The 16871-nt window shown below is 39.9% G+C and overlaps 2 long non-coding RNA genes across 4 annotated transcripts in view; one reads left to right on the top strand and one right to left on the bottom strand.

Annotated features, from left to right (window-relative positions):
• Positions 1–8729, bottom strand: part of LOC132345295 (uncharacterized) — a 37087-nt gene extending 28358 nt beyond the window's left edge. For 2 of the 3 annotated variants that reach the window (XR_009494529.1, XR_009494528.1), the window contains exon 1: positions 8568–8729. This is a non-coding gene — a long non-coding RNA (uncharacterized lncRNA). Of the gene's footprint in view, positions 1–1372; positions 1544–8567 lie in introns of those variants that run through there. The other variant, XR_009494530.1, reaches the window with a different exon arrangement.
• Positions 8711–13962, top strand: LOC132345294 (uncharacterized). Its single transcript, XR_009494527.1, has 3 exons — positions 8711–8883; positions 12487–12603; positions 13583–13962. It is a non-coding gene; the product is annotated as an uncharacterized lncRNA (long non-coding RNA).
• Positions 13963–16871: the final 2909 nt, after the last annotated feature.

Raw genomic sequence — 16871 nt, 5'->3', positions numbered from 1 at the left:
TTGGCTCTAGAATTTGTGCTTATTTATACCATATATTTATTTATTTTTAGGAATGTTATCAAAATTAACTACTGTAATGGTGCAGTTGAACTGCCAGAATAATGGCTTAGAATAAAGTATGAGTGGGTCATTTTGGGGCACTTATCACATTGGAACCACTGGCATTCAAAGATCTGTTCCTACCTATATAGTTTAGCAACTGCAACTAATTCATCTCAACAGAACTGAGTTTACTACCCAGAAGGACCATTTAATCGTTTTCAGTGGGTGGTTATTTCTTTCCAGTGGCAAGAATGATCAGAGGTTAATAGCGTGGGTATTAGGATCAATCAATCTTGAACTTAAATTAAGATCCACTACTTACTAGTTGTATGCTGCTGCTGCTAAGTCGCTTCATTCGTGCGACCCCATAGACGGCAGCCCACCAGGCTCCCCTGTCCCTGGGATTCTCCAGGCAAGAACACTGGAGTGGGTTGCCATTTCCTTCTCCAATGCATGAAAAGGGAAAAGTGAAAGAGAAGTCACTCAGTCGTGTCCAACTCTTAGCAACCCCATGGACTGCAGCCTACCAGGCTGCTCCGTCCATGGAATTTTCCAGGCAAGAGTACTGGAGTGGGGTGCCATCGCCTTCTCCTATAAATATACATAATTCCATAAGTCTTGGTTTCCCCACCTATTCAATATGAAATGAAGATAATTGTCCCATTCCATGAAATTGTCATGACAATTTATATAAAGTGCATTTTATGCAAGTAGAGTCAGTCAATAAGCAGTAGATATTATTAATGAAGTTCATGTGAGCATGATCTGTTTCCGTTGTCCTAGTATCTAGAAAATCATATGAATAATTAGTAGGTAGTCGGATGAACATCAAATATGATAAAAGAAAGTTGCTAATTATTTTTGATTTTTCTATTATTATAGACTATTTTAATCAAACTTGAAAAATATTTGCCCATTACTGTGTTTACTATAACAGGCACTGAAATACTCATGTCTGTCAGAGTATGCTGTTACTGCTACTGCTAAGTCGCTTCAGTTGTGTCTGAATCTGTGCAATCCCATAGATGGAAGCCAATCAGGCTCCCCCATCCCTGGGATTCTCCAGGCAAGAGTACTGGAGTGGGTTGCCATTTCCTTCTCCAATGCATGAAATGAAAAGTGAAAGTGAAGTCGCTCAGCCGTGTCCGACTCTTAGCAACCCCATGGACTGCAGCCGCCCATGGGATTTTCCAGGCAAGAGTACTGGAGTGGGGTGCCATTGCCTTCTCCCTGTCAGAGTATACTCTCTTTTAAACAGAACTGGATAAACCCAAATACATCCCTAAGCTTTAATTCTACTTTTACACAATTTCTGTTGAAACAAACTTACTCATGAAAGGAATACTATGTTTCCTCAATTCTTGCTGCTGCTGCTGCTAAGTCACTTCAGTTGTGTCCGACTCTGTGTGACTCCATAGAGGGCAGCCCACAAGGCTCCTCTGTCCCTGGGATTCTCCAGGCAAGAATACTGGAGTGGGTTGCCAGTTCCTTCTCCTCAATTCTTAGATGCCATCTGTAGTAAAACAATACCATAGATTATATAATAGTTTTAAGAGAAAAAAAAAGGCTTCCCAAGTGGTGCTAGTGGTAAAGAACCCGCCTGCCACTGTAGGAGACATAAGAAACTCCATTCTGTCTCTGGGTTGGGAAGATCCCCTGTAGGTGAGCATGGCAACCCTTCCCAGTATTCTTGCCTGGAGAATCCCATGGATAGAGGAGCCTGGCTGGGCTACAGTCCACAGGATCACACAGAGTCAAACACGACTGAGTGACTGAGCATGCATGCATGTTTATGATCCCCACCTTGTTAGTACTTTTGGGATTTACAGTATAATCTCAAGCCATATTTAGAGCATATAAGGATTTATGGTATATTTTCACTTTGGTTTAACTCACAGTTTGCTTTCTTTTTCTTCATTTAACTGTCCTTAAAGTTCAACAGAAGGCTTCCCAATGGCTCAGCAGTAAAGAATATGCCTGCCAATGCAGGAGATGCCAGTTTGATTCCTGGGTGGGGAAGATCCCCTGGAGAAGGAAATGGCAACCCACTCTAGTATTCTTGCCTGGGAAATCCCATGCACAGAAGAGCCTTGGTGGGCTACAGTCCACGGGGTCTCAAAGAGCTGGACATGACTTAGTGACTAAACAGCAGCAACAGAAGTTAAACAGCTCCTTCTGGAAGTCAGCCAAAAACTTCTGGCAAAAAAGTATTTGATCCTTTGGTGATGTTTAGTGGCTAAGTCATGTCTGACTCTTTAATGACACCATGGACTGTAGCCCAACCAGACTCCTCTGTCCTTGGGATTCCCCAGGCAAGAATACTGGAGTGGGTTACTATTTCCTTGTTCAGGGGATCTTCCTGATACAGGGATTGAATTGGTGTCTCCTGCATGGGCAGGTGGGTTCTTTACCACTGAGCCACTGGGGAACCCATTTGATCTTTTAGGTTGTGTAGTTTGTTACATAAAGTCTCCTAGATTTGGAAATCCTATGATCCAGTCAAGGGGTTGGCAAACTACAATTCACAGGCCAAACCTAACCCACCTAATGGTCTTGTAAATAAAGTTTTATTGGAACATAACCATGTCCATTATTTTTTATATTGCCATGGATACTTCTACATTTGTTGTTATTGTTGTTGAGTTGTGTCTGACTCTTTGAGACCCCTTTGACTGCATCACACCAGGCTTCCCTTCCTTCACCATTTCTAGGAGTTTGCTCAAACTCATGTCCATTGAGTCTGTGATGCCATCCAACCATCTTATCCCCTGTCATCCCCTTCTCCTGCCTTCAAGCTTTCCCAGCATTAGGATCAGAACTGAGTAGTTAAAATACTAGGCATTGTTTCAGGCAAAATCAAGCTTACTGGAGTAACACAAGAACATAAACCTGAAAATAAACTATTTTTCATATGGGAAAGTCCCTAGCTTCATTCCACTTTCTTGTTACATTATTATACATCTCTATTAAAATGTAAGCTCCATGAGCACTGGACTTCCTTTTTTTACTGTTTTATCCTCTGTGCCTGGAATAGTAGATACTATTCCAGTAATACTATACTCAGTAAACAAGTGCAGAATAAATGAATGAATATGTCATTGACTTTGGAAACTGTGGGGAAAGGGACAAGGCAAAGACATTATCTCTGATGAAACTCCCTTTGACTATTTTCATATATCGACAACTGAAATTTACCAAATAAATAACAAGAGTGAAGAGTTGAGGAAGTCATACATTGAGGTTCCCACAGTGTCAACTTTTTATTGTAATCCTTCGTTTAAGACCACTTGCTCAGTTTTTTCTGCTTGTATTATTCAAGGACACTTTATTGCAAATGAAAATAGAAAAAAAAAAAAACTGCAAAGAGGAATTTGCTAGTAGCATTTGAACAAGGATTACTCACTTCTGTTTCTTTCTGAATATTGGTGTCATTATCTTCTAGTGTAGACTGGCCTCTTCTTAGGTTAGAGGACAAAGTTGCCAGGAATCTCAGATTCACATCTCAGTCCTCCACAGCCAGAGAACATGTTTCTCTCAGTCCATAGGAGAGACGTTCATCTAATCCAGCCTCCCCTTATCATCACTGGAATTACCATTTCCTTTACTTCATTTCTCACATGGATTCTATCTGTGGCCTTCCTCATCCATTCCCTGCTCCCCTTTCAATTCATTTCCCCAAGCTTACAAGGTCACTATTTTGCTTAAAATCTGCAAGGACTCTTCTCATTCCTTTCATACCAGCACCCAAGCTACTTTCATAGCACACGCAGCCCTCTTTAATTTCATCCAACTTGGTTATCCAAGTTCATTTTTCAAAATCTCCACCTTATTGCCCTCACTAAACCCTGAACTCTAGCCATACTGAGTTATTTACTTGAAATTCCCCACTAATGGCCCTATCTGGAATGGCTTTCCCACCTTCGCTTGATTCATTGACAGTTCATTTCAGTTGCTCAGTCATGTCTGACTTTTTGTGACCCCATGGACTGCAGCACGCCAGGCTTCCCTGCCCATCACCAACTTCCGGAGCTTGCTCGAACTCATATCCATCAAGTTGGTAATGCCATCCAATCATCTCATCCTCTGTCATCCCTTTTTCCTCCCTTCAACTTTCCCCAGTATCAGGGTCTTTTCCAATGAGTCAGTTCTTCGCATTAGGTGGCCAAAATATTGGTTTCAGCTTCAGCAGCAGTCCTTCCAATGAATTTTCAGGACTGATTTCATTGATGTCTAAGCATCCTTAAAGATCAGCTCAGCCATCACTCCTGGGAAGTCTTTTATTTTCCCATCTGTGAGATATCCTTCTTATCTGTTCCCACAGAATTTTGTTTCAGTCTATCATACCAATTAGAGTATTTTTATTATCTGGACTCAATTGTCTCACAGATGAGACTGTGAACTTGAGGGCAAGAAGTGTGTTTTCTATTTTACCAGTACCTAGCATATATTCTTATCAAGATTTATTAGGCAGGCAAATAATTGCAAGCGTGAATGACTTAGCAGAGTTACATTAACAAATGAAAGAGAATTTTATCTCATAGACTATAAATATCAGCATTCCCCATGATTAGACAGATGTGGATATATTCGTATGTCTCAGAAGTCTCATTTAAAACAAAAAAGTATGAGAAACAGTTGGGTATGGGCATTAAATGCAAACTGTATGGGCATTGAAACCTGACCAACTAGGTTGAGAGGGCTTCTCTGGTGGCTCAGATGGTAAAGAATCTGCCTGAAAGGCAGGAGACCTGAGTTCAATTCCTACATCAGGAAGATCCCCTGGAGAAGAAATGACAACCCACTCCAATATTCTTTCCTGGAGAATTCTATGGATAGAGAAGCCTGGCAGGCTACAGTCCACGGGCTCCCAAAGAGTCAGACACAACTGAACGACTAACACACACACACCCCTAGGTTAAGAACTCACCATTTTTGCCTACTGCTGCTGCTCAGTCACTTCAACTGTGTTCAATTCCTTGTGACCCCATCGACTGTAGCTCACCAGGATCCTCTGGCCATGGGAGTTTCCAGGCAAGAATACTGGAGTGGGTTGCCATGCCCTCCTCCAGGAGATCTTCCTGACCCAGGGATGGAACACATATCTCTTACGTCTCCTGCATTGGCAGGTAGGTTCTTTACCACTAGTTCCACTTGGGAAGCTCTTCTGACTACTACTTACATGATTTGGGGCAGCTTACTTACCTCTCTGTGCCTTAGTTTCCTCATTTATTCAATATTTTGTTAATAGTAGTAGCTAGTTTATAGGGTTGTGTGTGCATTAAACCAGATAGATTGTGCAAGGAACTTAAAGTGTTGTGTGTTACATAGTAAGTTGCTGAATAAATGTGAACTTTAATAATATTGTTTGTTATTGTCTAACTAAATTTTATGCCATGGCCAGAGTCTATGCTAGTAAGAACTATCTTCTATAAATATAGACATGTTCAAAAAGTCAAACAAATAAACAAATGAACAAAACTTCACAGAATTACTACCTCAAAGTTATGTGACATATATGCTGATGTGGCAGAAGAAAATTAATTCTTAGATTGGCACAAAATTCAATTAACCTAACTGTCCTAGTTAGTATGCAGATCGCCTCCAGCTGGCAAAATGTATTACTGCAGCAATTTTGAGTGGGGTTATTGCTTTTTTAGTTATAGTTTTAAAGTGAGTTTAAAATATATCAAAATTTATACCAAAAGTTTGCAGAGTGTTCCAGAATGTTTGAATAAGTTGGGGATTTTAAAGATCCTGGTCAAAACTATTGGTCTAGATGAGCATTATCTTTCAATCAAATGCTTTTGTTTAACCTCTTAGTATTGTGTGTATGTGTATGTGTGTGCTTGTGTGCATTTTGTATGTACATTTAGTCATAATTATCCACTGGTAACACTCTCTGGCTTTTAGTGCTCTTTAGTGGCATCATATTCAAACTGCAGGAGCAGGTATAGAGGAGAAAATATTACCTTTAATGTACTGAAGACAGAATAAAGAAGTTTTGAAATCAGTGATTTAATACACTAGGTCTAGTAAAATTCTTTGCATACCTGGTGATGGAACTGGAGTGGGTTGCCATGCCCTCCTCCAAGGAATCGAACTGGCGTCTCTTATGTCTCCTACATTGCAGGTGGATTCTTTACCCACTGATCCACCTGGGAAAGCCAGTATTCTTGTCTGGAGAATCCCATGGACAAAGGAGCCTGAAAAGCTACAGTCCAGAGGGTTGCAAAGAGTTGGACATGACTGAAGTGACCAAGCATACACGCAAAATCAAAATGGGACTTTTCACATTAATGAAACTGAGTTTATAAAAATCATGTAAAATCCTGCCTATAAACCATATTATAAAGTCCTCTAACCCAGTCATTTGTTAAGAAAAGTGTAGATATTTGCTTCTGGGTAAGTGATTAAGAAATCTACTTAAAGTGTTGTCAATAAGGAGTTAAATTTGAAGCTGTTTTGTTTTAAATGAATGAAGCTGATTATTAACTTTAGAGCTTTGTCTTCACTTTGCATTGTAGCACGTGCATTAGAAAACAAACATAACCCTGGTGGTTAAGGATATAGGTATTTATATTTTCAAAGGAAAAGAAAATGCTTTTTAAAATCAGATATATACACACAAACATTATATAAATAAAATGCTTACTATGTGAAAAGATTGAGCACTTATTTAATAAGTCTGAAAATGCACAATGGGTGATATAAAATGCATATAAAATTAAACCAAGCAGGTACATTAATCACTGCCACCAGGACAAATGAATTCAAGCAGCAAACATTTATTTAAATGACCTGCGGCAGGATGGAGGAGAATAGCAGAAGATAAAAAGCATTAGGAAAAGTTTATAGGTTTTTCACTCACCAAATACCTTAGGGGTTAGGGGAAATATAGTGGGAAATGAGCAGACCTATTTGGCCTTCTTTCTGACAGAGATGGAGAAAAGGGGTTAGAAGGGTGGCCATCTTCTTAATGACCTAATTGTAAATCCATTTGTTTTAGAAGGCTAATCTGTTTTTATTGTGTCAGTATAGATGACTTGGATAATTGCTGGCCCCGTGGCTCCGAAGTGATCAGATGGCACATTATAAATTGGAAGGTAGCCAGGTCTTGCCCAATATAGAGTTGGTTAAAACCCTTGATGACATAAAGTGTCTGATAAATAAAATATACCTTGTCAATGAAAGCTTAGCTTGATAATTAGATTGGAGAGCAGGTTGTTTCATGTTTGAAATCTTCCAAGCTGTGAAATACTCGGAGTTGAATCCAACTCAAGAACAAATTCTAGTAAGTTTGGGTAAAGTCTATTTTTTTCACTTTCAAGAATTACCTCTTAAACTGGCTTAATAAAGAAGCCTGTCATCCGTCTGTTATGTTAGAATTATCTGAAAAATGTGGCTTTGATAAATTAAGTGTAAATGAGACATAAATGCATCATAAATTGTGGGATTAGTTTTCTCATGAAAGATATAGAGATTCCAGAGTTGAAGATGAAAAAAACATTTTTTTTTGGCAATCACCGTTCTTGCATTGGGGTTTCTATAATACCTTTATGATGGTCTGTTTCCCTCTCACCCTTTCTTCTCATGGGATTTGTGTACCTAAGAAGTGTTAGGGGCCTCTTGTAGGGCTGTGGAATGACACTGACCCTATTTAAATCAGCATTAAAAGGGGAACAAGAGAGCAGCTTTCACCTTCTTTAAAATAGTATGTGAAATTCTCATACATTAATCCTCCACCCATTTTACACTGTCCCTTAGTGGGGTGATTAGGAGAGAAAAAAGAAAACAACCCTAAAAGTAATCTACAAATTTTATCAATACAAATGGTGCTCTTCATAACCAGAAGCATATAGCCTCAGCAACCGACCATGTCTTTAGGGAGTTCACCTCCATGCAGTAAGTAGTCTTCAAACCCCTCCCCCTCCAACTCACAATTCAACATCACAAAACCCTCACATAGTTGATTCACCAATATATTTATGGGTGTCTGGGTGAAGTTAGAAGCAGCAGTATGCACATTTCTGAAAAGCACTGTTCACCTAGGCTCTCATTTGTGTCACACTGATTCCATACCAAGGACTATCTGTCTCACCAGGATCTGAGAGAGAAGATAAAAGAATCTATAACAGAACCCTGCTCTGTCCTGCCACTTGGTCCTCAGATTCATGAAGAGCACTTGTGCCTTACTAAATGCCTCTGCATCACTATTGCCCATCGGAAATGCTACTTTTCTAATGTCTTAATCCACTTCCACAACTTTCCTTCTCAATAGATCAACTCCTCCTACTTACCTATTCCTATCTTCTCACTATTCCCTTTCCTTCCCTCACTTTTTTTGCCCATCTCCTTACATCATTTGTTCCATCATTGTTACCTTCCTTCTCTCCATTTTTAGTGACACATATCGATGGGAGGAACTTTATGACTATTACTTTGGGAAGAGACTTTTGGAGAAAAAGACCAAGTATATCTTCTTAATGAACTTGAAGGTTTCCCGTCACAGTCCCCATGGCCCTTACCTGATCATAAGGAGCCAAATGGGCACTTGTAGCTCTAATATTGGACCCTCGTGGTCTCAGAAGATCTCATCAACCCAACCCACTCTAACCATCTCTTCTCTCAGATGAAGGAAACACAATAAAGTCTAACCATCTCTGTTACCATGGAAACAGAAGTTTGCTCCCCTGTCCAAGAGTAACAGAATGAAAAGAGATAATGCCATTGACATAAGAATGGATTGTCATTGGCAAGAAAATAAGTAGCAAAAGAAGTGATTTTCAGGGAAGCCGTATTTTAACAAATCCAAGGGAGAATCCCTGAGACATGGAAGGTCAGGTAAGTGGTCTGAGAGCTACCACCTGATATAACTTCAATTGCAGAAGCAATGACTAACCTTTGTAACCTGGTTATATTCACTCTTCTCATTAGGAAAAAACCCTGAGGGAAACTGTACAGTCCTACTTACATGGTGGTTTCATATTTAGGTGGACTTCCTGAATTCTGGTGCTTCTTGTCTGCCAGTAGATATTCCCAAACAGGCAGGGGCTTCCTATAGGGAGAGAACAAGATTGGTGGTCAATCTTGACTCCTCTTCTGACCTCCTGTACCTTCCATCAGTCAACAGATCTTTTAAATTCTACTTCTGCCAGCCCCTCCCATCCAGCCTAATGCAATATCTTTCTGCCTCGTCCCTGTGACTCTGTTGACTGCACACCACCCCCAGATTGTCTTTCTTTAATTTGTGGGTCATATCTGTCCATTATGTGCCTGACCAGACAACTTGGTCATTTTACATTTTCTGCCTTGATTTCTACTTCTTCAGTATTTAGACACTCTGCTCTGAAAATTTTTGAATTTTTCTATCTTTGAACATCCTTATATAATATGAGACTGTGGGACACTTGAAAGCACAAAACATATTTTACCCATTTACCCAATGTTTTTCAGCATTACCTTTACATCTCTAACAGCAGTTCTTGGCAAATGTGTTGTAATATTTGTTTAAGATATATAGAAAACCTCTGTTTATTTGATGAAGGAATTAAAGTTGTGGGAAATGGATTATCCCACTCTTCCCTAACCTGCATAAACCAGTGGAATAAAGTGTTCTTAGCACTTAAATAAAGAAAAGAGGATGGGAAAAGGAGAAAAAAAATGAACCTCCCAGCTAGTGGATCTCTCCTACCTCTGGATGCCAAACTTGATGCTTTCAAGATTAAGGCATTTACCTTTGGCATGGAAAAGAATTAATGACTTCTCCAGACAATGACTTGAATACTGCTGGGTATAGCTCATTTGAAGAAGAAATTCAGAAGGACCACATTGAATCTCAGGGCATTTACTGAAAAAATTAGATGTATACCACCGCAATTCCATTCCTTGTCTTGAAACTGAGCAGGATTCTGCAGGGCCTTCCTAGGGACAGGGCCACCTCTCCCTGTGTCCTCTGCCTCTTGTTTGCAAAAAAAAATTTGGCCTCCTGGGCCTTTCCCAAGTTCCAAAGGATAAATTTAACCAGAGAAGTGAGAAAATGCAGAAACAAAGAAAAGCAGTCAAGAAAGACACAATGCTGATAACCTAGTCATAAAACAAAGTCAGAGCCTTCTAATTCCTCCTCAAGGACTGTAGATAGTATCCTGAGACATATCCTTGGCTTGTTTGGCAGAGATTAAACCCCTTACCAGGTGGAGGAAGTTAACTGCATGCTGATCACCAGAATGTAGACCCCAGACTGGTTGGAACCAGAAGGTTGATGATTGAGTTTCTTGAAACATCACCCGGTCACCTCACCATCAACCAATTAGAGAAGAGCAAGAGCTGATCACATACCTCACAACCCTCTTTCTCCCTTACACTGTCTTAAAAAACCCTTTCCTGCAAGTCATTGGAGAATTCGGGTCTTTTAAGCATGAGCTTCCTCTTCTCCTTGCTTTGACTTGCAATAGATACTTACTTTGCTTCACCTCAACCTGATGTTAGTAGACTGGCTTTCCTCCATGTCAGGTGAGTAGACCCAAGTTCAATTTGGAAACAGTATGTGGATTTTCCCTGTTATTTTTTCTTCCCCTTCCCCTGCTTCTGGCTAAACTATAGATTTCACTATTTGAACCTGGATCTGAAGTCTGATTGACTTAGTTATCATTCTATTGAGCGTTTTATCTGTTTACTATGATAGACTGTATAAATATTTGGTGCCTCCCCAGGCAAAAGGATGATACTGGGTTGGCCAAGAAATTCATTCGGATTTTTCTGTAAGATGTTATGGAAAAACCCAGGTGAATTTTTGGCCAACCCAATACATCCCCATTCTGTTGTGCTTGGGCAGTGATCTAACTTGTTTTAGCCAATGAAAAGAGAGCTGCAGTGAGATGCATCACCTCCTGGCAGAAGCTTTGAGAGTCAGCAGGTTTGTCCATTATATCCTCTTTTCCCTGATCTTTAATCAGGGAAGCCTGTGTCAAGATGAAGCCTTCATCAGCCCCAATCCCTGAGTAACTACCACAAAGGGCCCTTTTGGTCAAATATAATTCACATAAAGCATGAACAAAAATAAACTTGTTTTTAAACCACAAAGATTTTGGAGTTGTTTGTTAGTGCAGAATAATAGCCTATTCTGCTTGATATAATTATGTAACAAAGATGATTAATAACAAAATCTGAAATATTTGTGTTCTAGTCTCAATGATAAGTATGAAATTTTACCTAATCTGATACATTTGAACTATAAAAACATATTCCATATGATATATACTTCTACTAAGGTAAAATAGTCATTAACCATATTCTTTAAGAGATTCCCACAGACAAGCTTCTTTCTACTCTTTCCAAGGTGAGATACTTCTGAGCAAGGGCTTCCATGATGGCTCAGCAGTAAAGAATCTGCCTGAAATGCAGGAGACACAGGAGACTTTGGTTTGGTCCCTGGGTTCCGAAGATCCCCTGGAGAAGGAAATGGCAACCTACTTCAGAATTCTTGCCTGGAAGTCCCATGGAGAAAGGAGCCTGGCAGGCTATAGTCCATGGAGTCTCAAGGAGTTGGACACGACTGAGTGACTGAGCACACACACATGCACACACATACTTCTAAGAAAAACTGTAACTCCACAATGTTCCTTCACTGGTTTTCCTTGATAAATGAGTCCATATCTTATTACATCGCTGTTCTCCCAATGCAACCCCTGACACACAATAGAAAATTAATAAATGTACATTCAGTTAATTATTCTAGCAATGATGTAATATTTGTCCATGCTGCTGTTGCTTCTGCTCAGTCACTTCAGTCGTGTCCGACTCTGTGAGACCCCATAGACGGCAGGCCACCAGGCTCCCCCATCCCTGGGATTCTCCAGGCAAGAACACTGGAGTGGGGTGCCATTTCCTTCTTCAATGCATGAAAGAGAAAAGTGAAAGTGAATTTGCTCAGTCATGTCCAACTCTTAGTGACCCCATAGACTGCAGCCAACCAGGCTCCTCCATCCATGGGAGTTTCCAGTCAAGAGTACTGGAGTCGGGTGCCATTGCCTTCTCCAATATTTATCCATAGCAGATGCTAAATAAATGTTTGTTGAACTTAGTTGAACTACATTGGAATATAATTCTAAAATATTTTGGAAATGTAAGCATTTTGTATTTTTGTGATCAATCTAACACATATCAGATAAATCTTTTCTTCTCCATCAAAATGTATAAGTGCATTTTTCAATGTTTAGACCCTATTTGTATGGTTTTATTGAAAAGCAATTTAAATTCCATAATTAGATAAAACTCCCTCATTTATAGGCAGCGTGGCAAAAATTTTCAAATGTTAGATAGTATATGTCTCACCTGACAGGCTTTTTATAACTGGATATTCCTGGGTTTGATACTTAGAAATTATGATTTTATAGGTCTTGGCTGAACCTGCATTTTTAACTAGTGCCCCATGGTGATCTAATGCAGGTCATTTGTGGACTCCTTTGAAAAATAATCTACCAGACCAGTGCTTCAAAAGCTTTACCATGCATTGAAAGGTTGTTGCTGAACCACAAAAGACGCCAGGATTCTTGGCCTCTGGAGGTGAGTTCAATCTGGGGCCAGAGACAAGGCTTGATCTCTCAGAGCCTTTGTGTAATAAAGTTTTATTAAAGTATAAAAGAGATAGAGAAACCTTCTGACATAGACATCAGAAGGGGGCAGAAAGAGTACCCTCTTGCTAGTGTTAGCAGTGGAGTTATATACTTTTTAATTATTTATTACAATGAATCAAAAGAATGTCTGGAGGTTGTAAAGATCTTACTAGACCCACTCCCATAATTTACATGTTAAGATTACAGGATTAGTCAGAAGGTTTTTTCCAGAAAATGTCCTCAAGCAGGATACATTATTGTTATATAATCCTAAGGAATGTAGAGGAAAAAAAAGTTTGTCCTTTCCTCCTCCTTGAGAATTCCAGACCCCTCTCTCCTTGGGGACCCCTGGACTTCTTATCAACCTGCCTAGGAATTGATTCTCTCAGCATCCTGATGACCTGGGGGCCCAGTTAAAATGCAGATTCTGATTCAGTAGTTCCAGGACCAGGCCTGAGAATTTGAATTTATTAATTTTTTTCAATAATAATTTTATTATGAATATATGCAGAAATTATAATACTCTAAATAATTTATATAAGGAAAATATGTAATTGAATTTCATTTTCCTTGTTTTATTTCAACTTTTATTGGTACTACTAGAAAATTTTAAGTTCCTAATTTGGGTCCATCATATTTCTTCTTTTTTTTTCTATTGGAGTGTAATTTCTATGAGAATCTGTATTCTAAACAAACTTCTCGTGGTTGCTGGTGCTGTGGATTCTCAAGCCACACTTGGAGCAGGAAAGAAGTAAAGAAAAATACATTTCATTTTTCCCTAAGCTTGTGGATAGATATTTGCACCTGTTCTATAATTATTTTGAATTTTAAAATCAGTTTGTGCTTGTCAGTCAATTGCTTAACTAGATTACACACTGCCTGAGGCCAGGAAGCAGATTAATTATACTTTTTCTCTCTTCCCCCCTTAGCTCCCATCTTAGTGCTGAGCAATCCCCTAGCAGGCACTCAATAAGTGTGGTTGATTGATTGATGAAAGTACCAGAGAACAGCTGTAGAGCAACATGAAGTACATAATTATATGCAGTAAAATACCATTTTTACAGAATGGGTTTGGATCAATGTCAAAATGGATTTTCAGGGAAAATTAAAATTGACAGCATGCATTAAAATTTTTGAAAAACATCTTATTTGATTTGGGTATTGTATCAAACATGCCAATAAATCTGTTTCCCCTTTATGAATGATATGGATTATACAGAAACTCAATTTAAGGTTATAATTAAAAGTACACTAAGACTTTAACGTCACTTGAGGTTGGTATTTTTGTTACAATAGCACTGCATAAAAACTAGAAACCCCATTATTGTGTAAACAATATATACTTGTTAAGGAGATTTAGTATAAGAAAGCGATCTTAGCTATAGATCCTAGCTTTAGACATAATTTGTTAGTCATTCAGTCATGTCTGACTGTCTGACCCCATGGACTGTAGTCCACCAGGCTCCTCTCTCCATGGAATTCTCCAGGCAAGAATATTGGAGTGGGTTGCCATTTCTTTCTCCAGGGGATCTTTCTGACTCAGGGATTGAAGCCCGGTCTCCCACATTGCAGGAAGATTCTTTTACCATCTGAGCACCAGAGACAGACCCCAGACATAATTTAGTTGAGATGAAAATAGTCTTGGAGAAATGAAACAGAATGGGGTTAATATTCTTGTAGCTACGTGATGCACTTTGCAGCTCTGGGTAGACTCTTCAACTATATACTCACTCATTCATCCACTCACATAATATTTATCGTGCGCTTGCTATGCTGGTGCTGTGTCAGCAACATATGCTGCCACCCTTGAGCTAACAGCTTAGTACAAAATACAAGAGGACAGGCATCATAATACTGCACAGTAACGGCTAAGAATGGAGAAATTCAAGTTCATAAAGAGTCACATAACAATGACCTGAAGCCATCAGGGAAGGTTCCTGGAGGATGTGACTGTAAACTGAAATATGCCCGTTGGGATATCCCATATAGACTTTGGGACTGAGGCAGAAACTAGACAAATGAGGAGGAGCTGGGGGGAAATGAAGGAGGGAACACTGGGGGAAATGTTTTTCTGGCTAAGGGAATACCTTGTGCTAGGGAGGTGACAGAGAGCTCAGTGGATTTGGTAAACTGGAACTGAATGATAAGGGTCACTTGACTGTTAGGTGTGAGGTGAGAGAAGGTCAAGATGGTGCTGGATGCTAACCAGGGGCCAGATTATGAAGTTCACTTAAACCATATTAAGGTTTGTACTTTATCCTGAAGACCATGGTTTAGATGGGAGGAGCATGTTCTTGTTTTTGTTGTTTAGTCTCTCAGTTGTGTCCAACTCTTTTGCGACTCCATGGACTGTAGCCCTCCAAGCTCCTCTGTCCATGGGATTTCCCAGGCAAGAATACTGGAGTGGGTTGCTATTTGCTTCTCCAGGAAATTTTCCTGACTCAGGGATTGAATCTGGGTCTTCTGCAATGCAGGCAGATTTTTCACACCTGAGTCATGGGGGAAGCCTGGGAAGAGCATGGCTGTGTTTTTATTTTTAAAGAATTTTTAAAAAAAATTTAACATAGTTGTTGTATAATATTATATAATTTACAGATATACAATATGGTTATTTGGAATTTTTTAAGTTTATATGCCATTTATAGTTATGCAGGTCAGGAAGCAACAGTTAGAACTGGACATGGAGCAACAGACTGATTCCAAATAGGAAAAGGAGTATGTCAAGGCTGTATACTTCTATGCAGAGTACATCATGAGAAACGCTGGGCTGGAGGAAGCACAAACTGGAATCAAGATTGCCGGGAGAAATGTCAATAACCTCAGATATGCAGATGACACCACCCTTATGGCAGAAAGTGAAGAGGAACTAAAGAGCCTCTTGATGAAGGTAAAAGAGGAGAGCGAAAAAGTTGGCTTAAAAAAAAAAAAAAGTTGGCTTAAAGCTCAACATTCAGAAAACAAAGATCATGGCATCTTGTCCCATCACTTCATGGGAAATAGATGGGGAAACAGTGGAAACAGTGTCAGACTTTATTTTTTGAGGCTCCAAAATCACTGCAGATGGTGACTGCAGCCATGAAATTAAAAGACGCTTACTCCTTGGAAGGAAAGTTATGACCAACCTAGATACCGTATTCAAAAGCAGAGACATTACTTTGCCAACAAAGGTCCATCTAGTCAAGGCTATGGTTTTGCCAGTGGTCATGTATGGATGTGAGAGTTGGACTGTGAAGAGAACTGATCGCTGAAGAATTGATGCTTTTGAACTGTGGTGTTGGAGAAGACTCTTGGGAGTCCCTTGGACTACAAGGAGGTCCAATCAGTCCATCCTAAAGGAGATCAATCCTGGATGTTCATTGGAAGGACTAATGCTGAGGCTGAAACTCCAATACTTTGGCCACCTCATGCGAAGAGTTGACTCATTTACAACACACTAGCAAATCTAAAATAAAAGAAGGAGACTCTTCATAGAGGAAAAATCTAGTGCTATCAATAGGGAGAGAGAAGTGGGCAGAGGCAACATAGAGGGGGGCTTCAGAGATACAAATAATTATGTATAAAATAAGCTACAAGGATATATTGTACAATAAGGGGAACATAGCCAATTTTATAACTATCAGTTCAGTTCAGTTCAGTCGCTCAGTCGTGTCCGACTCTTTGCGACCCCATGAATCACAGCACTCCAGGCATCCGTGTCCATCAGCAACTCCTGGAGTTTACCCAAACTCATGTCCATCGAGTCAGTGATGCCATCCAGCCATCTCATCCTCTGTCGTCCCCTTCTCCTCCTGCCCCCAATCCCTCCCAGCATCAGGGTCTTTCCCAAGGGCTGCCTTTCTTACTACATGCAATTTATTCCCTCTCCTGGGTTAGAGCGTGTCTTTATTTTAGGAAGTTCATGCTTGGAAGATGTTTGTGTTTAGGTGATACCACTCATGCATCCCTTGCATTCTCACTGTTTGTGTATGGGTCCAGCTACCCAGCTAGACTGTGACTTCCCATAAAGCATGGTTGTATTTTTTTTTTCAACTTGGTGTCAATCTTAGGGCATGTGTGGGTGCATGTGTACTCAGTTTCTAACTCATGTCCGACTCTTTGCAATCTCATGGACTATAGCCTGCCAAGCTCCTCTGTCCATGGGATTTTCCAAGCAAGAATACTGGAGTGGGTTGCCATTCCCTTCTCCAGGGGATCTTTACTGACCTAGGGATCAAACCT

The sequence above is a fragment of the Bos taurus genome, chromosome 5 (assembly GCF_002263795.3).
Source record: "Bos taurus isolate L1 Dominette 01449 registration number 42190680 breed Hereford chromosome 5, ARS-UCD2.0, whole genome shotgun sequence".
NCBI classification, from domain to species: domain Eukaryota; kingdom Metazoa; phylum Chordata; class Mammalia; order Artiodactyla; family Bovidae; genus Bos; species Bos taurus.
The sequence above is the reverse complement of the archived record's forward strand: the minus strand, read 5'-3'. Positions and strand labels throughout refer to the sequence as shown.